This window comes from Gymnogyps californianus, chromosome 7 (genome assembly GCF_018139145.2).
Source record: "Gymnogyps californianus isolate 813 chromosome 7, ASM1813914v2, whole genome shotgun sequence".
Taxonomy (NCBI): Eukaryota; Metazoa; Chordata; class Aves; order Accipitriformes; family Cathartidae; genus Gymnogyps; species Gymnogyps californianus.
The window spans coordinates 6,494,902-6,517,009 of record NC_059477.1 but is presented as its reverse complement, the minus strand read 5'-3'; the positions used below and the strand labels follow the sequence as shown (position 1 = coordinate 6,517,009).

General features: G+C 42.2%; 1 protein-coding gene across 3 annotated transcripts in view; it reads left to right on the top strand.

Annotated features, from left to right (window-relative positions):
* Positions 1-3,923: 3,923 nt before the first annotated feature.
* MAP2 (microtubule associated protein 2) overlaps positions 3,924-22,108 on the top strand; it is a 229,209-nt gene continuing 211,024 nt past the window's right edge. For all 3 annotated transcript variants that reach the window (XM_050899942.1, XM_050899941.1, XM_050899938.1), the window contains exon 1: positions 3,924-3,967. The gene's annotated coding sequence lies outside the window, so the exon portion shown is untranslated. The remainder of the gene's footprint in view (positions 3,968-22,108) is intronic.

Genomic DNA, 22,108 nt, shown 5'->3' with positions numbered 1-22,108 from the left:
AATCTCTTTGTTTTCTGTAATCTGTGAGACAGGTTAGTGCTGGTTGATAGGCTTGACCAAGGTTACCATATACTGTTTCTCCTTTAGCATCTTTTAAATGTGTTTTTTTTTTCTAACTTTCTGTGGTGTAAGAAGTATTTGCTTATTTTAGCACATGGTGCCCATCTTCCAGATAAAATATATATGTGTATCTGTATGTTTTATGTAGTATAAGGGAGACAGTGGCTCTATTACAAGCAAGAGTGTTAAGTGGAGAAAATCAATATAACTGTGTTGAATTCGTTGAATCTGCACCTGACCTGCACCATCTGGAAAAAGACAATGCCCCTTTCAGCTCTGTCTCATTGAAAATCTGGGGTACTTTTCCCCTTCAGCGAAATAATCAGTTTATACCTGTGAATTCTTAAGTTATGTATTTGTAGGTAGAATTCAGCCCCTCTGGCAAATTCTGCTCCTTCATTTACAATTGGCACTCATGGGTACAGGGATCTGAGGAATATTTCTTGTCTTGTGGTGGTCAAGCCCCCGGCAAGAAGTAGGAAGAGTTTTCTGTTAGTACTTCTACTAGCCGTAATGCAGTTAGATTGCAGTAGCTTCCAGTGAGTTGAGTCTATGAAAACTTACTTTTCTGTTTGTGAAACTTGTAATTTTGTCCCCCGAGGGAGATTTAAACTAAATTTCAATAGCCATTTGCAAAATTAGCTGTATTTAAAGTGTATGCAACCTCTGGATAAACAACATTAAAAAAACCCCCAAAACAAAACCAGCAGTCCAATCATGTCAGCTAAGTTGGCAGCGTTTAATTATAAGACCTATTGATTCAATTAACCGTATGTTTTCACTTTATTTTCTGGAGAGACTGATAGGGGCTGGTTTCTGGTTTAAAACTAGAAGCTGTCAGTTCTATTTTGAGGAACATACAGTAGCTCTTAGAAGAGCTGCTTTGCCATGCAAACTTGCCACTTTTCCTGTGGTTCTGATCTTGGATGAACAAAGTTAGAAAATATCTCAAAATGAGAACATAGGGTAGGAATATTATAAAGGTTCAGAACAGAGTTAGGGTTATGCTTTTGAAAACTCCAGCCTTGGTCCAAATTTGATCCAGAGATGAACAGTAGAAAGTGCTGTGGACCTTCAAAAGTGATCTGGGTGCTTTACTGCTGGGTCAGAAACCCAGATCTGCTGGCCGTGCGTGCAGATCTGCATTGATTGGCCTCCTTCCCTACATAGCTCAAGCATGGTGTTGTCCAGGCTGTGGCTGGAGGAACCCTAGCTGGGTTTGAGGTAGAGCTAAGTCTCTCTCTCTTTTTTGTTCTCCTCATTTTCTGTAGAAGGTATCTATATAACTTGTTAAGCCAGTGCAGGCAATTGCAAGGTGCCAGACCTCAAGTGCAAGGATCCCCTTAACCTTTGGGAAAGCTCAGAGACTGAGGAGGACTGTGAGGAAAGCCTCTTCTCGCTGTTTGCTGTGAAATGGGCTGAAAGTGTGTGTTTAAAATCTTTGACTTTAAGGAGAGTTCAGGTCTGGATCTGAATTCTGGTTAGCTGGAAAGCTGGTTAGCTTGTTTTAGCCTAACCAGCTCTTTTTGTGCCAAGTTACTGTGTTTTCTGCAGCAGCCTTTCTGTGACCACCGGGTCTGAACAGAAAGATCTGATCCCCTCATGGGGAATTTGTCTGGACTCTGGACCTGAGGCTGTACGCTGCAATGCACTGACTCCAGTGCCAACATCCAGCACTTGCTAATGTTAACATGATTCCGCTGTCCCCTGGCCGATTGTGGGACAAAGAGACCCTGCAGCCTTTTAAAGCCCCTGTCCTGTTCTTGCAGCTGCTTCCACGTGATCCAGCAAGGTACGCTTGGGTACCCGTTCCTGTTCTGGCCATGTGGTATCACTCAGAAAGCAGAGCTGCTACCTTTGTTTGAGCTACTGTGACTATGGCTTGATTAACAGCAGCTGTATGTTCACGTGCAGGGTGCCTCTCACTGACAAATCCCTGTCTGCTGGTGCCTGACGTGCTTTTCAGGTGTCTCAAGCTGATGTTTGGTGGTTGTGTCGCAGGGCGTGGCGGGCAGGCAGGCTGCCGCTCCTGTTTGCAGCAAGACTGTGTGCATGAGGTTAGGCATTTGCCTGCTTCCCTTGAGTCATGCTGAAATCAATACTAGCTTTTATTTCCCTCAGCAATTAGAAAATGTTCAAGAAGGCTGAGGAAAAAAATCCAAGGGCTCAGAAAGGAGAGATGCAGGGCTGAAGTTGAATGATTTGCAAAGGAAAAGGAGAGTGGAGCTTGCTCAAGGGGTGGTCTGGGTGTTCGGTCATTCACATCCCATCCTGCTTGTCAACCTGTAGCTTGGGGTGGGAGGGAATCAGAGATGAAGCCAAGTGTGCTGGCCCTAAGCTGCTTCCTGACCTGCAGAATTACCCTGCCCTCCTTCAGCGCTCCCCTGTACCTGTATTAGAAAATACGTGGTGCAGGGAGATAGCCACAAGAACAGGAGGGAGATTTCTGAATTAAGAGAGTCAGCTCCTCCAGATTTGTATCAGAGTTGTTCTTGATTTGCACTGATTCAGTAAGGGCAGAATTTGGCCCTAAGGATGCTCTTCACAGGCTGCTCACAATATACCTGGAGTTAGTGTCTGTGTTGCCAGGAGTCCAGAGCAGACCTGGCATTTAGGGTTGGGGCTAAGTGTGTCTGGAAGGAAAGCGGCAAGTTAGTTTTCTGTCCCCGTCCCCGTCTTTTCTAACATGATTGATTTGATGTCCCATAAAGAAAAGCTCCCCCAGGAAAATGATGAAGAAACCCATAAATCAGGAGGAAGGAAACTGTATATTTCTTTTTGTTTAGGGAGATAACATATGTATGTTTCCTGGAGTAGTAAAGGGAAAGTTGGCAAACATAAGTGAGAAAGTAATTTAAAAAAAAAAAAGGACAAACAAAACTCTGTGTGTGTATGTGTAACAGTTAATAATGTGATTCATTCCAAAGAGCAAGGGATAGAGTGTGGTAAATAAGAGCTTTCATTCCATGTTGTTCTGCAAAGTTAAGCTTTTCGGGGTATAGAGAGCTGGTTGTGCTTCTGAGTAAGACTTAGCAAAATATTGAATGTAACCATTTCATATTACCCAGTGCTATCTGTTACAGCATATAACAAATTTATGTCTAAGACTTTGAATAAAAGGCGTTTTATAATATGACAAATTAATATCTATAATTTTATATTCCACATAGTTTGCCAAAATTAGCAGCAGTGATTTATAGATAATACTTACAATCCTTTAGGTTAGATAATTTTAAATGGCGTGCTACTAGTGTTGGTTAAAACACTGTCAGTATTTTGAATGCAAGATTAAAAATACTCTTAAATGTGCCTTTCAATATGAATAATTGAGAACTTTTTTGGTAGATTGCATTTGGAAAAAAAAAGTGTAGTCAAATTGCATTCACTTATAATGACTTCTAGTACAAAACTGTTTTTATGGGCAAAAAACCTGAATTCAGTCAGGCTTTTTTTTTTTTTTGCCTTCACTTGTTTTGGTCCACTGTACACTTGCAGCATCACTGTTAGCAATAAGTGAAATTAATAATATGTTGCAAAGCTTTAATTGATAATTACAGGCACTCAGAAACACATTTTCTCATTTTACCATATTTATGATATTGATTCTTTAGATGCCTGAATGGTTGTGTTTGTTTAGATAGTAAAGCTGGTGTCAGGATGCCAGCACTGACCTGCATTATTACCTGTAATTACCAACAGGCACAGAGTCAATCAAGCCTTTCCCATCAGCCATCTCTGCAGCCCTTGAGTCCATTTAGAGAGTGAGTGCTGACTTGTGCAGGTACTGCCAGTGTTGCTTGATGTGCACCAAGCAGCTGTAATCATGGGGGTTTTCTGTTCTTTGGTTCATCTGGACTGAGTTGTCTTTGAAGCCCTTATCACAAGCTCAGGCTTTGAGACACTGATAGTAAGTCAAGTAGTATCTGCTGAAACAATGCCTTATGCCTTGCTTTGAAATCTCTTTATGAACTTGATTCTACTTGTTGTCTTGCAACACCAATGAATATGTACACTGCTATTTATGAGTAGCCCTTGGTTGTAACTGATTTTTTTTTTTAAAGATGCTGACAATCGCAGAGTTTAATTGATGGAAGGTGTGTACCTTCCTGAGCCAGCAGATAAAAATGCTACGGGTTGTTTTAAGGCAGATACTCCTTTTTTGGGTGGGGTCATGAATTTTCTGTTTTCTTCCAGTGATGGGGACAGAGCAACATGGTGATGGTGAAAGCTGTACTTAGAGTAACTTGTTTACACTTTGAATTAAGTGTTTTAGGACTGAATTTTTTTTACAGCCTATTACAAGAAGGAGGAGAGAATAAGTACTTGAAAAAAATCTTGAGCAAACCTAATGTTTTCCATGCTTTAGGACATGAAGCTGTGTTTACTACTAGGATCAGAAAGAACGATTTCCTTGAAGACATGGTATTGCAGAGTTGGCGTTATGGGTCATTCCTCTGAAATACCCCTGACTGTGGGCAGCACCACGTGATTTGTTTTGCCCTTACTGCCCTGCCATTTTCAGGTGAATTTCAGTTCTGAGGTTTCAGTCACTTGGAAGATCTGAGTTATTTTTGTTTCTAATTCATTTTATATACTGATATAAGTAGTAAATTTTTTCTGAAGAGGGTGAAATTTTCTTCTGCATTTTAAGTTATTGCAAGGTCAGCCCCAGTGTCTGCTTATTCCAGTGTGCAATGGAGTAAGTGATCTGTCAGTGTCCTGGGATGGGCAAGAGAATGGATGTAGTGTGTTTTTGTGTTTTCTGTGGCAATGTTTGGGTGGCTTTCTCTCACTTGCCTAAGGGAGAGGGAAGGTAAGTGAAAAATGAGTTTTCCTCCGGTGGGGGAGTGATCTCTGCACGCATTAAAAAGGCAAAAAGAGAGGTCAGAGGCATGTGTTATGTTTTTATTTGAAAAACTAGCTGTGGAGACTTGTTTCAGCTGTAGCTGGTAGGTTTATTTTCAGAGTTGACGCAACAGTAGAAATAGAATTTATCTGTCCAGGATTTCTAGAGACTGTTGAACAACCGGTACGACGAAGCAGCTGTCTCCCTATCCCCTCTTTTCCCCATCCGAACATGGTATAAACATAACTTTCTTTTGGATTCTGTTCCCCTCATGCCTTTGCAGTTGGAAAGTCTGGTGTATTTATTGTTTGCTCTACTGCGCTTACCTGCAGGCAAGGCATGATCTAGATTGAAGCGTAATCCTCCTAGATTAGTAAACAAGCCCTGCCCCATGCCTGTGTCACTAAGCAGATGAGTAGCTCTTTGAAGAATGTTTTGAGGCTTGCAAAAATAATTTCTAGCAAAAACTTCCCTTTTAAAAGATATTAAAATATGCAAATAGTCAAATGAGCAAGCAAGAGTGCCTCAAGAATAAAGGTGCTGTGTCTCTAGTCACTTGTTAATATTTCCCTTTCCATGATGGATTTACTTCACAGCTGAATTTGAAAATTCTTCACAACTGGCAGTGGTACCCTTCCACTGCAGCTCTGGCTGCATTGAAGTGTTTCTCTCTTTCCATTTGTTGCTTTTCAGTTTCATCACTCATTTTGCATTGGAACATAGCTCTGGGCAGAGCTCCACATAAATAAGAAACCCACTATATAGATGAAAGCATGGAAAAAGAACCTGTGATATTCTCCGGCTGGACCTTGTTTTGAAACGAGTTGTTGTTCCTCTTCTGAGGAGCTTACGGGAGTCTTGGATCATGCGCAAGACAGCCATGGGGTGAACAGTGCGTGCTAGCCAGTGGGACTTTGGGCTAGTGGTGAGAGCCTCTGGCATGTTCATCACAGGTGCGCTATTGGTTTTGGTTTGTCCTGTTTTCTTAGGTCCTGATCCACAGTAGAACTGGAGAAGCTCTTCTTGGCTTGGAAATTATTCCTGTGGGGATTTTATGGGCAGATTTCAGCCTTGTCATTGCAAAATCATCCTCTCTCTATCCACCAATAATTTGATTAGGGCCTGACATGCCCATAGGCAGTGAGGCCTAGGGCACCTATACACTGCGCCAAGGGCTGTGGGCTGCTGGAGTGGCCTGCAGGCTGTGACTCTGCTGGGTACTTTGTTTATGCCCAAGCCTGGGAAAACAGGTTCCTGGCTGCCAGGGCAGAGTAAACATTTCTGCCCTGTGTGTCTGCTGAGCAGCAGCAGTTGCTGTTTCTTATCCTACTAATTCCCGAGGACAGCAGGAACATCAAGCCTGACTCTCCGGAGCTCCCCAGCACAGAGTCCCTTTCCGTACACTGGAAGGAGTCACAAGACCTTTTCTCTTTGCTGTAGCAAAAATCAGTTTTCCCTACCCTGTTTGAGAAATACCGAGACGATTTTGCTATGCATGTCCACCAACCCTGTTGTATATAACCAGTCTGAAACTGTTCCTGAGAAAAGACTACCACAATTGGCCAGGTAAGTGTTTGGTGGGTTTAGCCTGAAATGTGAGACGCTTTGTGCAAACTAAATCATAGTGTGATAGTGGGAACCAGGAGAAGCTTTCCAGTTTGGTAGTCTGGGATGTGGTCTCTTGGCAGTCAAGGCTTATCTCAGCTGGTGCTGTGGGGGTCCTGTGCCTGTTTGCTCCCACTGTGCCTGGTCCTTGCCTGACCACGTGGGAAGCCAGCTCAGTAAGCTGACCCGGGGCAATGCTAGTGCTGTGCAAAAATGACTTACTTTCTACCAGTCCAGCTCTCTAAAATGCTCCAGAGCGCTGGTGAAGGGGTGGGGCTGGAATGTGTATCTGAGAGCTGGAAGGCCTTTACCTGTCTGAAAGACAGGGATTTTAAGGAAGTTAATGCTCCATTTTGAAAATAAAGATCACAGGATCTAATGTCCTTGAATAGGTTGTGTTGCTCCCTAAAAGACATCAAATTACACCGGTTGTGAATCTTGCCTAGTACTTTTAAAATCACCTGCTTTTTATATAAATGGTCCTGTTTAAAAAAACTGCTCTCTTGCCTTTCAATTCTCCCCCCCCCGATTGTGAGTGAAGGACACAAGACATAAGGTTACGGTGAAAATGTTGCACTTGGCTCCCTTCCTATTAACAGTCAGAAATACACTTGGCGCAGTCTTTTGCTGGTAGTCACAGGGAGGTATGTATGGTAATGAAGAGCCCTTCCGGGCTTTCTGCTGCAGGCTTGGAACATTGCTGTGCTGCAGCTGACTTGCTTGCAATAAAGCCCTTGCCTGTGTCTTTAATGAAGGACTGTCCTGAGGTAGAAATTGCCTTCCTTGGAATTAGAGGAGGAGGAGGGATGTGTGTTGTGAGCAAAAGCTAAGCCAGGAAACACCTGGCAACCAGATGGCCCCTAGCATGCTGCATCATACCCACACCTTCATTAAGGATTACTGTGGCTGTCTCTGGGTAATAGATTTAGAGGTTTGGGGTCACAAAGAATTAGAAAATTGTAGCCAGTTGCAATTAAACGTAAGTTATTTTTAGAGGACAAAGAACTGAGCTGGAAGCTGAATTAGAGCTACTTGAAATGTTAGGGCTCAAATACTACAGGTGGTATTTTTCTGGGCGACTAACAAAAGAGCCCATGCACTTCTGTCAGAGGCACAAAGCAGCCCAGGGTGGTGGCAGGTGGGCTGGAGACAGCAGAGCTGTGAGCAATGGCAGTAACGTGGAATTGGTATTATTCTGCTTCCCAAGGGCAGCTGGCATTATGTACTTCTCTGAATATTTATGTGTGCAACAGATAAGGGTTGCTCAGACCGTTAGTAGGATAGGACTCTGTGGTTTGCACTGTGATTTATATAAGCCTGACTCGGTATCTTACACTAATGTTTTACCTGTATTTGATTTTGTTTTATGTTTCCCCTTCAGTGTGCCTGCAATTTAGAAAGGGCAAACTCAAAGGTTTTTAAATTTTCAAGTGAATTGTGAGAATATCAGTAGGGAAATAGAGATTTGGGAAGAAGGGTGCTAGCACACAAACCCTTTCTGTGTTGGTGACCAGTCAGCAGCAGCAGTTGGTGGCATGTGGTGGGTCAGGAATTCAGGCTGGTCCTGTGTGGGTGCACAGAAGTGAGAATGAGGAAACTGCTCTCCCTCCTACATTCCCTGTACTCACCTGCCTACTCTGGCAGGTAAAAGAGGCACGGCAGTACTGAGATGTGTGGGTAGGTTTTGGCTGTCTCACTGCTGCACTGGAAGATGGGAGATGCCTCTTCTTGAGGGAGTTGTTTCTGTGAATCAGTGGCTCTTGTCTCCCAGCTCTTGGTGCATCTGGGACCGATTGATACTGTCTTGAACTGCTAACCTGCTCACTGCCCTGCTTTGAAAGGTCTTTAGGTACATTGTGGGAATAACAGTGAAGAAGAAACTTTGCTAGTCCAGGGGCTATGTAAACTCTGATTGCCTTCCTTACAAACGCTTTGGAGCGTGCAGGAAGCTTGAATAGGTTGTTTATGACTTCTGTCGTTGATGGAATAATAAGAGCATCACTGGCTTTTATCCTGTATATTCTTTGAGCACCTTCTTTGCAGATGGTGTATCTCTTGTCGCTTTCATATTAAAATGTTGATAAGCACAACTTGAAAACACTTATCATTGAAATATCTATTTAATTGCTTGTTAGTGTTGATATCAAAGCCTATTGTGAATTTCATGTAGTGAGTTCTGAGGAATCCACCTCAAAAAAACTTGTTTTAAATGCCACTTCAGTTTTTAAGGTTATTACCTGTGGGGTTGGTTCTGCAGCTGAGATCCTTGTTAAAGATGAGCTAACTTGCATTATGCAATGGAAGTGTTTGTATTTTATTAAAGACAAGCCAGTGACACCCTACCACATGATATGGGGCAGCCACATGAATATGGAACAACTCTGCCTTGAAAGGGTGGATCAAGTTGTTCAGTAAGTCTTTTCATTTTCTAATCTCTCTGAATCTGAAAGGCTATATGGTATTTCTTATTTTACCCTCGGGAAAGGAAAAATAAATCATCACAGTTCTTGAAAGCTACTGCCCTAGGTTAGACAGTCCTTACATTAACAGTTCGTTACCCAGAGAAGCTAGAATATCCTTTTGTTGTGTGTTGGTGGTGTCTTCAACCAGTGCAAAACCCCACAGCAGCAACTTGGAAAGAAAAGCAGGGGGAACATGCCTGAAGGATTTACTGTGCTGCTGTTGGTTTTCCCCTGAGAGGAGCCCAGCTGTCTTGAAGCTGAAATTAAAATGTAAATCCTAAAATAGGCATAATTAGGGTACTTCCTTTAGACAATGTCTGGTGCAGGCAGCTTCAGTTTTTGGGGGTGTGCAGTTTTTTTCAGTGAAGAAGGTTTGAGCAGTGAATGAGAGAGGGGACGATTAGCAATTGCATGCTGTGTTGGTGCTCTCCAGCTTCGGCAAGTTGTGACAAAGAACAGAGCATGAGTTCTTTTTCCCCACCAGTCCTGGTGCTACGGTGTGTAAACCTGATGAAGACTTGTACTTCTCAATGTACAGAATTACTGCTCCAGTAATGCATTGGTACTAAAATGAGCAGAAGGTGCTGGTATGGATCCTGTTGTAATGTTGTATGGCATTTTGCAGAGTCGGGATGGGGAGCTCCTGGGGTGCCTCCTCGTAGTGGGGGCTGCCATGGGCCTGCTTAAGTGCTAAAGACCTCTGTGAATCAGGCTGCGAGGTGGCTTGCCCTTGGTGGGAATCTTTATTTTGGCCTGGCTGGACTTTGGATTAGTCCTTGGAAGAAGCATATTTTGCAGAAACATTGAAAGCAGAAAACTAGGCACAATAACCTCATTTTTGTCGGGGAGTTTGGGTTCATTGTAAGACCGTGTGGAACTTGCTGGAGGCCTGAAGCAGTAGGGAGAATCAGAGCTAAGTTTTGGTTGGAATGGGCCTGGAGAAGCAGGCTGGGACTTGTTCCCAGCTGGAAGCTGAGTGGCTGTGGTGTGTGTTGTTCTTCTGTGTTAGGGTTTTGGCACCTGCTTTCACACAAAATCAGCTGTTGAGAATGTTGTATGTCTATGTAAAGGTGCTTAGAGCTGCGTGTGTGTGTCTGACAACTTTGGCATATTTGCCTGATAGGTGTTTAGCTTCTTTTTTCTTTATTATTATTTTTTTTTCCAGGAAGACTTGTGGTGTAATTATGTAAGGGATGTTAATGACAGAATGGTTTCAAGACTCCAAACTTACACCCACTTAATAGTAGTAATATTGTTTATAATATTACTTTGCCTAGGGAATGCGGTGCAGTACTTTGCCTTATTGGGGTAAGTTTAATATAGACGTTCATGATCTAAAGAGATCTTAAATGGTCTTGAGTTTTATTGCTAAGGCCAGCCTACAGTTTGAAACCAGAAAAAGACCCCTTTCAGCCTGGCTTTTTGACAGTGTTATGAAGTGATGTTGTGTTTGATTTAATCATGGTCCTGTACATTGACGTTTAATTTTGATGGCTCAGAGAGGTGAATGATGTTAGAACAGTGCTTTAAAATAGTGTTTTTTCACATTGTCTAGCTTAACACATTAAAACCCCCAAACTAGTGAGGCAGAAAACAGAGCAGATGTTTGTTTTCCTTTTTCTATACTAAAAAAGCTATAGTTCAATTTTGGTTTTGCCATTTAGATTTTTATGGTGACAACTGGTGAAACCATGTTGTTTATCAGATGGAAAAGTACATCTTTATAAAATGTAATTTGAGATACTGGAAAATGCCTGGCTGGGCTAATGCTGTCACTTATTCTAAGCAAATAGCTTTGATACTTTCTGCAGTCTCCTGGAGTCATATAATGGTCTACTTTAAATCCTGTATTTGTGAATCTTCAGCTATGACTCAGGGCACTTTTTTTTTTTGCCTCCCCCCCCCCCCCCCATTTGGGGAAGAGACTGGAATAGAGATGACTTTCCACAAGAGCCTAATCCTGAATCTGACAGAATTTTGTAGAGAATTACTGCATTTCTGTGAAAGTTTTAAATCAACTCCTGTCCTTTACTAGAGAATTATCCCTGTTTCATAATGCCATCTGTTAGTTACCAAAAATTCCTCAGGAAGAATACTTTTTTTCCCCAAAGTGCTGAGGATATCAGATTTTCTTACAGAACTGAGTTGCATCCCTGTGAAGTTCCCCAAGGCTTTTCTGTGCTGATCAGCGTAGGTGCCTTTTATTAATTTTTGATAAACTTTCCATTGTACATCCTTACTCTTAAAAATATTTATGCATGTGCATATGTATGTATGCACATATATAACTCTACTGAGCTGAATGGAACTTCTTATACAAATACTACTGGAGTCTAATACTTGGACCATGTTAAATAGAAATAGTGTCAACAATAGAGCCATTACTGTCAATACATGAGAGTTGTCACATGGACAATTTCCAAGTGAAATATGTTTTACCTGCAGTCAGTGCTACTTCATTCAGTTTTGTACTGATGCACATGAATGACTGTAAGCCCTTCTGCATACTACGTTCACATGCTAGAGCAATAGCTCCTCCACATATAGAAGGACTGTAAATAGGTAGCTTTTTCTATGACAGTAATGACTTCTGCAATAAGAATAGTATAGTACTGTACCAAAGGAAGTGAATTGTTGTAAAGAACATCTTTGGATAGTCTGTCAAACACGGTGTGTAATAATGTATATGTAATCTCTGTCAGTTCAGTGGAAAACTCTAAAAAATGAAGAATGACAGAATAAACTGTGCATGCGTGTTGAAATATGAACGTTCATCTTATAACCATCTTTATAGTCAACTGACAAGAAAAGAGCTATTAAATCATCTTTTTTTCATTTCCTGTTTTGCCCTACCTGCCATGCTGACACCTGGATGACTTCTACAGTGTATATTTGTAAGTATGCCTCTTACTCCTCTTCCCTCAGTGGCTTGGTAGCATTTTTGGTTGTACAAACTGTAACTGTGAGGACCTTAAAGGGAAGCAATAGGTTTTGTTTGTTGCTCTGCAAGGGGGAAGGTTCTGTGATCTGTTTCCCATTGCAGTGGAAGAAGTTGTGCAGTTGTAAGCTGGGCATCATGAGGCTGATGTCAGCTTTGGTTGCGAGTCTGAGCTTCTTGATTGACAGTTTTATTGTCCTTAAGGAAGGTAGCTGTCATGGAGGACTTCACCAGGGGCTCTGGATAGCAGATCGGGCCTGGAATTTCAGTGTGAATTCAATAGGAGAGCAGGAATAAAGGATAGAAAAGTGATGATATGTGATCTAGATCCTGTTTGATTCAATGAGAAGAACCATGTATTATTAATTATCATCTTCCATTGAAAGAGTTTCAGAAGGCAGATTGTGTTGTGGGAGAACCCATAATCATCACTAATACAATCTTTGACTCCTACTGAGACGTTCTTTACCTAGGATCCTCAGAAGAAATACAGAATGCTTTATTTTCAGTTGGTAAAGTTAGTACAGCACCCATTTTATAACAAGCCCATAGCTTCTGTTTATGCTCTACAAAGCCTGTGGGAAGGACAATAATGACTTGGATGAGATTGTTAGTGATATGCAGATCTTTTTTCTTTGTTTTTATTCATCACACCTATTGGAAATAGTAAATTTGCCATAACTTTCTAGAGTGCCCTACAAGTGAGCTGCATATAGACCTTGCTAGAGATTGTGGTTTAATTGCTGATGTATGGGGATTTATGAAGGGATTTCTTGGGGATCGAGGGCAGTGTGTAACAAAAGCAGTGGCTTGTCAACTCTACAACAACCTCTTTCTTTAAAGGAGTAAAGTGCAGATCCTTCAGTGTCACTTGCCAATTATTGCATGTAACTTGCGTCAGTGACTTTTGCGGAGGAGGAGGGAGGTTTCTGGCCTGTTTGGGCCATGAACACAAGCAGGCAAATTCATGTAAAAACATAAGTATGTGCATATGCATGCACAGAGGTGAGCATTCATGTTTCTTTTCTGTACTCCACTGAAGTAGCAGGCAGAGAGAGATCGGTTTGTGCTGGGTCAGAATCTAACTGCATTGTTTCAAAGATAATTGACATTTCTATTTACTCGTTCTTTATATGGTATTCTGTGGACTAGATAGTATAACAATTGAGCCCTGACTGTAATCGCTGGAAATCTTGTTATGAGTGTGATAGAGTTATTTTCCAGTAAAATAGCTAGCAGGCTTCGTAAATCTTGATGTGTCAATGGAAGGTCACCTGCTTAAAAGCCACCAAACAGGATTTACTGTTTAGGTATAAGTGAAATCTGTGCCTGAATTACTTGTTGGCCATTAGTTAATTTTTAGTTATTGTACTGGGGTTTAATTTTGGCATTTTCCAATCGGGGCCAAAATCTGGTTTTGGGTGTTTTTTCCAGTTGTGATTGAGGCCCTTGTCCTCTAGAAAAAACAGGTATCCGTGGCATCAATGCATGCATGTGGTGTTCCAGCCTCTTCATTAGGGATAAAGGGGAGTCTGTGCTTGTAGGCTATGTTGCAGGATTAGCACCTAAAGTGTGATTATGTGCTTACCAGAGTGATTATTCCCTTTGCTGCCCTTTGAACAGTGCACACCCTGCTGTGGCACTATCCTTAGCCCTTTCAAGCCTGTGGGGCAAAATTCATCCTTGGCTCAGAAAAGCCTATGTTAGGAGAGAATCTGTGGGTATAAATTTGAGAATTGTAGGTGTATTAAGAAAAAGGTGGGTTTCAATCTGCCCTTGCAGATTTGGCTGGCAGTATGGTGCACTAAGCTGAGGGATGCTCCTAAATATGCAGGGAGAACCATGTTGGTGCCAAGGGATCCAGAGGGGAAAGGCATGCTTGAACTGAGTGTTTTGGCTGCGTTCCCACCCCCCTGGTCCTGGACTCCTGTGTTAATTCCGAGGTAGGTGTTTGTGTTTGGCTGTTTGGTCGAACAGACAGTTGCCAGTGAAAGCTGATGGAAATGGCAGCCACCTCCTCTGCCCAGCCTCCCTAACTAGTGTGGGCAGGCAAGAGAGTGCCGCCTTCTCGGGGAAACAGCACTTCATGGTTCCTCTGTCCTGCAAGGATCTCTGGGTGATTTTGTTATTTCCTTCATGGTTTTGAGCTCAAGAATATTACTTTTGGTGTAGGTTCTTAAAGCCCTAACACTTTCCAGCTGCACTGCTGATAGCACCATGCACTGCCCAGGTAACCATACAGACCTCCTGATTCATAAACGTTCATCAGTTCATATCATAAATGTTAATCCCATGAGCCAGCTCCAATCAGCAGCTGAATTGGGGCCAGACTTATTAGGGGAACCAACAAGTCTCTCTTTGAATGCAGGACGCACAGAGGAGAAAAGGGCAGGTCTTAAATCAGTGTGTAGTTTAATTGTTTTTATTTTCTCAGAGGCCCCGAAGCAATGTAGTGCAGGTTTTTCAAAGCTGACATCACAAAATACTGGGACATGCTGCCAAGTCCATGTGGGTGGAGAAGAAAGGAGGTGTTCTTGATTCTTATAAACACTTGTGCTTCTGTTCTCAAGGAAGAAAAAAGGAACAAGCTTTCCCGATGATTCTCTGAGAATGTAAATGCCACATGAGCATTTTGGCTAACGGCAGAAATGGCATTTCCTGTGCTGTCTTCACTGCTCAATTGTCTTGTCCTAGTTATGTAAGTTGTGTTTTATCAACTGGAGCATATGCATAGAAAACCAGTTGGAGAACTTTAAGAGTCATTTATCACCGCCTCGCAATTTCCAACAGAATTACTCATAACTCACAGTTGCTCTGAAAAGAGTGTTCAGGTATTCTGCATCAAAGCATTGAAGTTGTATCCTTTCACCTGTAGACTAAATATTTTTTGTCTTATATCTGATGGTATTTAGGTTGCAAAACCTGAAAATTAGCATGAACTTCCATCATTTTCCTTAGGAAAGAATCTCAAAAGTTTTTAGCAATTATGCTACTTTTTGATAGAGGGAGGATTGTTGGGCTAAACTCATCCTTGATGAAACTTCATTTCTCTTAGTGATTGGAGAGAAATTAATTTTCACACTTATATTTACACCTTCTATGGTGTGCAGCATGGGGGGGATGCTTGTTCACCAGTTTACACAAATCATTTGCTTTACAACAGTATATTGGTCAGCCCAATATAGTGTTTTATTTATGTAACCAAATCTGAAGAAGATGCTTTTCATTCAGACATTCTATGTATAGAAAATGAATTATGATGCTTGTGTAAATAGTGTTCAGGTCATTGTGAGTGTCTTAAAAGATCACGGACAGTCACTTTTTGAGTATTTGGCAGTGCACAGTGTGGCCTGGAAATGGAGGCACTCTTTAGAGGCTGTTCAGTTTGATTGATTCATAGCAGAAGAGGCTTAGAACCGCCTGGACACTTAGCGCTGTTTGGTTTGCGCTCCTTTTATCCATCGTTAAGAACTTGTGCTCTTGCTATGCTGATACAAGATGGCCCTTTAAAGATGCTGTGTAGTTTTTATTCATCTTGTTATCAAGTGCACTCTACATAAAAAGAGTGCTTTGCTGTTCCAGAGCTCTGAGATGCTCCAGGGCTGGGGCAACATTACTTGAAATAATAATGACCAACTCAGTTCCTGGCAAGCAAAGGAAGGGGATGTGGGAAGAAAACAAACTAAAAAATCTAGCCCCAAATGGAGCGGAGGACACAGTGTTTAGCATAGCTCAGAACAGTTTGGATATTTGTATCTGGAAGGCTCACTTTATGTTGCATGTCTCTCTTTGTGGGAGCAGGGAATTAAATTGCGTAGTGACTTTGCAAAGTGGAATGTGAATGGAGGAACACATTTGGGTTTGCCTCTTTTTGCATGCCTAACCTGAACGTGCTTGCAGGTGGAAGCTGTTAGCTGTGGAGCTGTTGATCCCAGCAGGAAAAACAGCTTGCTCTACTAATCATTGGGACAGGTAGTGGACTGCTAAATCTTGTTTGCTTTAATTAGCCTAGTAGTGCCTTTGAATCAGTGGGACTAGGGTGAATAATGTACTCAAGATTTGTCCTGGTATCTTCATTGTAGGCCATAGGTCTTATAATGTAAACTATTAAATTACTGTAGATGAAACACCAGAGAGATTGGTCTTGGAGTCCCTTGAGTATTGTGGAATTGCAAATTAACTCCTCACAATTTACTTAATCAGAGTGTGTTTTTATTTTTTCAGAAGACATTCTCTTGTGAGAAAAGTTCATGAAGCGGCTAATTGGAACTGAGGTACAGCTGGGACTCCCAGCTTCCTTGTGAGAGTAGCAAGCTCCTTTTGTGTGTTTCTTTGTCTGCTCTCTATGATGTACTGATATGTAAGGACTTTACATTGAACTTCCGGCAGGGGCAGATAGGCCCCAAACTTCTCAGCACTCAGTATGGAGGAAAAAAAATGATTAGCTTCAAATTCTTTCCCAGAAGTCCTGGCAACTGATGACTTAAAATGACACAAAAATGCACATGGGTCAGAATAACCGTGTTGACACGGTGCCTTGTAGATAATGTGGTTTGATCCCGGTTTCCAATATGCTCTGCTTCGTTCTTCCCGCTATAATTAATGGTGCAAGAGATATTTTTGTTAACATTACTTTTCTTCCAAAACAAAAATTTCTACTCTGGTTTGCAGTAAAGTGGTATGTCTCCCAGTCTGTTGGATCTGCAGTGTTGACTACAGTTTGTATAGTTTGGATTGTAGAACAGCTTTCGAGCATAGGATCTTTCCTGTTAGTCTGAAAAATCTAGGTCCTCAAAGAAAATGAGTACAAATGTTTGTTTCTTCTGTGAATTGATCTGTTGCATTCCACATGCTTGCAGGTATGGATGTAGGGGCCAAAACTTATAACATTGGCATTTTCAAAAGGATCTAAGGAGTGAAATGCAGTGAGAATTGGGATGCACACAAATCCTCAATTTCTTTGTACGCAGTCCCATTAAATCACATGCAGCTCCTGGGGGCTTGCTGCTGCGTGCGTAATGTGTTCCCTCATATGTAATGCAAAGTAAAATGTTTCCCTTCTGAGCAGCTCAGTGTCTGGGTGGGTGACTGCACTGAGCTGTGTGGGGTGGGCATTCGGGCTTCCTGGGTGCCACCTGGCTGAAGACCCTGTGTCTGCAGCTGGCTCTGAGTTGTCCCAGAGGACTTGAGGGTAAGTCTTGGAGGGGAAGCAGAATATCTGGGCCTTGATGGAGTTACCATTGATGTTGATGGCCTAATTCCCTCCATGCAGTGTAAGACCAAAGGAGATGAAGGCCTTTAGGTCTTGAGTACAGGGACAATATTTCTGCTCAAAAAGTGTGTCACTATTTCAGCTCATGAGATGGTATGAGGAAAAAAGCTTTAGTAGTCATAGTTAAGTTTTTATTTTAATAGAGAGAGAACGTGTGACTTGTCACTCAGTTTACTTTTCTTAATGCTCATTAAATTTATCTTCAGTGCGTTTGCATTGTGTTCAGATTATCTAGTCAGCTTGCAATTACTCCTTTTTTCTCCCCCATTTGTCATCTCTGACATCATCGTGAAAGTAAGCATTCTATAGCAATAAGCTTTGCTGCTCAAAAAGAAGGGAGTTCTGTTTAATAAAAGTTGATTTAGTGTCTAAAAATAGAAAAACCCTGGCTTGTCTCCTTGATCAGGTGGTTATAGTGGTGAGGACCACCTGTCACAGGAGTTTTTTGTTTTGTTCTTGAGGACAAGTATTTTTCTGACAAAAAAGGATATGCAAGTTTAGGAAACTGGGAATTTTAACTACTTTAACATCTGATGTTAACCAAAAAATGAACTGAGTGTGCTCAGATATCACAATATTATTTTTCTGTAGTTAAGGCTGTGTTTCCATCATAAGTACTTTAAGTATCTTTAGGGATTACAGGATAATAATAACTTGGCAATTAAAAAAAAAAAAATTTGGCATTGGAAGTTGGCTTCAGATGTGGTCTCCTGAGAGCAGATTTCTTTAACCACTTCATAAAAAAAAAAAAAATTGTTATATTTAGATTATATCAGATTAAAAAAATTCCTAGCAGTCTGTCATCTGGGGTTGGATCTGTGTGGTGAGAACTACCATCTCAAAAGGAGAAATGCAATTTTGCTGTTGCCACTTGAAATCTTACTGGTTTGGGTAGAGCTTTTTAAAATGCGTTGGTGATTTCCAGCTGTGGTGTTTTTTGTTTTTTTTTTTTTTTAAAGTGTGCTTAGCCTTCCTGTAGTTGCAAATAATCCCAGTGTCTACAAATCCTAGCTCTTACTGGAAGTGCTGGGAGGTGAGGTGCCTGGGCAGTGTTGGTAAATCATAGCATGAACCCATCTGCCCCTCTAGAGCCACAGATACATTTAAGGTTGTGTCCCTGCATGCCACTGGCTTTTAGTGGGAGCTGGCTTCTTAGTCATGCAGGCATGCTGTGACAGTGCCATGTGGATGCACATTTGCGGATACAGATCCTGATCCTGCAGTGCGCACTGCAGAGAGCCATTCTGGTTCCACTGGGGTCCTTTGAAAAGGAGCGGTTTGCTCTGGGAAGCCGTGCGTCCAATGTGGCTCTGTACATGGGATGGCTCTCCATTCCCCCTTCTTCCTGCACCTTGAGGAGAACTGATGCCTTGCACAAAACCTGAGTCATCTCCAGGAAGTCATTCCAGCCTGCTTTGCAATAATTCTCTCTTCCAGTGGTTTGTTTGGTGAACTAGCAATTGTGTCAGGCATATTGAGTGCACAGTTTCCCGAAGAAAAAACAAATACATCCCTTTAAGATGAACAGTGAATTTATGTGTTTGTGTTTTGAAAATGAATTCTTGCACTGTTCTGGAAGCTGGATGGAATAGTCCTGGAAGCACAGAGAAACAGGAATAGCAAATGTGCAGCGTGAGTGCAACATTTGAGATACTCTCGTCCTGTGCAGAGGCAGACCTGGAGACTCCACCCTGGCACTTTGAGGTGGAGTTGCTGAAACAATCCTCTGTAAATAACAGATCTTAGTGTTTGTTTTGCTGTTTTTGTAATAAGCCATTTGTGAATCATTGCTTTCATTATTCATCTAGCCTCAAAGATGGAGAAATAACATTTAATGAATTCATGCACTAATATTTTTCCATCAATAACTGAGTAAATCACTGGGGGGCGAGCCTTCCACTTCCATTTGAGGTGTGTGACCATTCAGGCCTTGGCCTCTTTGCTGATGCTGCCACTGAAGGGGCCAGCTGCGTGGATAATGGATCTTGTGACCTGGATTTCTGTCTGTCAGCAGCTGGATTGCACCATCAAGGAATTTCACATAGGCCATTTGCATGGGGATTGGGTGGAGCAGCAGAGTGAGGCCTGGGGAAGAGTAGTGCAGATAGGCAGTGCTGTGGTACTGTCCAAAATAATGTTTTCTTGTTTATTCTCTTAGAGCACCTGTGCTTGTGGCAGAGGTTAATGCTTCAGCCACTGATGCCTATTCCTGGCTGAGCTACCTGTATTTGCAGGCTCCATCTCCCAGTTTGATGAACTGAGTTATTGTGCGGTGGTAACTCTGTACTAACCTAACTTGGTTCAACAAATTCACGCGAGTGGCTGGGTTGACAGCTTGTGGGGAGGCAACCTCAAGTAGGAGATAGAGTGTTTATGATGCCTGGGGAGTACTGACTGGAGAGCTACTGATGCATTTTCTTTTGTAGGCAGTATAGGAAGACCAGCTTTGTGTTTAATTTAAAAAAAAAAACCAAACAACAACTTTCTTGCAATTTAAGTCCAGCTCTCCGTTTAGAGCAAGTGTTTGCATTTTAGTCTTTGGAACTGCTTGCAGTCAGAGCCTCTAGAAGCACTGGCAGGCTGACATCTCGGCTAATACTTGGTCCTGTTCAGTTCTCTGGCAATTTGGGAATGGAGATTAAAAGACTTGGGAAAACTGGTATGGATGAGTGAGTGAATTGAAAACAAATTGGATTGATCCAACCTGTAATTGCTGAAAGATGTGTTTACCTGTATTGTAGACAGAACATTTTCAGGGCCTTGCACTTGCTGGCCGGGATTACATGTGTCAGGTGACAAGGGCATTCCCTACTGACATAAACCAGTGGTGCCTCGTAACTGGATGAGTCATGTAACTCCTTGCTGGCAGGTTAGGAATATATGCTGTAGTTCGTACCCTCTTGTGTTACTAGGCCTTCTCTGCCAAGTTAGACTTGACTCGCCCATATGCAGTTGATCAGATGCTTGTGGGCAGCAACTGCATAGTTCATGTGTGCAAGCTTGAGCAGTTGTCCTGAAAGTCTGATACAGTCTGTTGGGGTTCTTAGGTTTCACTGTGTCTGTCTGACCAAATGATGCCAGCAATTTGTTAAAGATGTTGCGGCTGCTGAACAACCTACTTTAATTTTTAGAGGGTTGCAGTCACTTAAAGTGAGGGATCAGAAATACGTGAAGTATGTTCCTCTTCCAAACTTCTATTTAGCTAAATGGATCACATGACACTAGACCAACCTCTCCAGCCGTTCAGATGCTCTTGCTGCACAAAGACTCAAGTTTGTCAGAACCTGGTGAGGGTTTTGCTTTTCACTTGGGCCCAGCTTTCTGAGTCACTTAAGGAAGTCTTATTGTGTTTTCTTCTTGATAGGGAGTCCCTCCGCTGGGAGCTCAAACGGTTTCTCCCTTCTGTGTGAGAAGTACAGTCTGTCCCAGCAGGAAGTGCTGATAGACCTGAACTCCATGTGTCCCACTGCATCTCCGGGAAATTCCCCAACAGCAGTATAAGATGTAATTGGGAGCTATTGTGCTGTTTCCCAATAAGATTTAGCTCTAAACTGGAGCTTCTACCCATAAAATACATGCTTCTGTTGAGACTTAATACACTGTATCAGGGTGTGTGCAGGTGAGCTTTCAAGACAGAGGAGACACAGTGGAATCCCCAAAATGCTTCAGGATGGGAGCAGAGGTCTTGCTGCAAAGTGGGTTAAGAGCAAAGGTTCGACAGAAAGTAAATCGGAATTTCTGGTGGGCTCCTTTTAGCTGTCTTTGGGAGCTCCACTCTGCAGTTTCTGTAAAAAGCAGACTTATAGTGCTTTCGTGTCTCAGTGCACACAAGTGTGTTGTTTTTAGCTGAAACGTACTGCAGCCCACCGTTCGGCAGGTGATCTCTAGAACCACAGCTGAGTATGAGAGCTCACATCTCATGTGAAGAACAGCGAGGGAACATCAGTGGATGTACAAAACTAGCAGAGTAGCTTTCTGAAACAGAGTAGGTTTTTTCCTCTCCTGTCTTTGTATGCCGTATCTGCTTCTTAAAAGGGACTCCTCTATGTGATGATGTCGGCCCAGCAAAGAGTGAATTTTAGGTGCCAGGGAAAGAGCTGTACTGTTTTTGCTGAAGAGAGAGGGCACACAGGCCCAAATGGGTCAACAGAAGATAATAGCAAAGATAGGAAGAGGCAGATTTTGTTTCTGACACTTAACAGTTCAGCTGCTGAACAACCACAGGGTCCGCATGCAATTCATGACCAAAATAGCTGTTTCTGCACTGCAGCTCTTCTCTCTCAGCAGCAGAACATGTCCACTGATTATAGGTTACTTTTTTTCTCCTCTGGCCAGTCTGTGGGTGACAAATGCTTTTACCAAGATCAAGCTGCTGGCTGTTGTAGCTTGTGCCAAGGTTAAATCTATTCTGCCTGGTTAAGGCTGACTTTTGTGAGGTAGGACGTGAAAAGTGCATAAGCCTGGGAGAAAAACAGAGGAGCAATACCAGCTTCTGGTTTGTGTCTCAGTACCTCCTTGGGAATCTGCTATATGCTTAGACTACAAAATTTCTTTCTTTAAAGGTTGAAAACGTCTTCCAGAAGCTCTTAAAAAGTACTTGAGGTAAACAGCACCTTTCATTTGTGGCTAATATCAGAATATTATTAAGATCTACTGCTTTCACAATGATCTCTTCATTCCAGTGCATTACTGCGCTTGGGCTCTCTGCCAGGTCTGAGCCATGCCCAGTATCCCTTAGCAAATGAACATGGCATGTGAACATATGAACATGCTATTTGTGTGTCCATCACTCTAACAGAGCAGAAATCTTGTTGACCCCTGAAACTTTATCTGGTGGGTTCTCATCAGACGAGATTAGTCTGCATAATTTCTCTGGTGCTGTTCTGTGCTTTCTTTTACACTTTGCAGTTTGAGACAGGTCTATA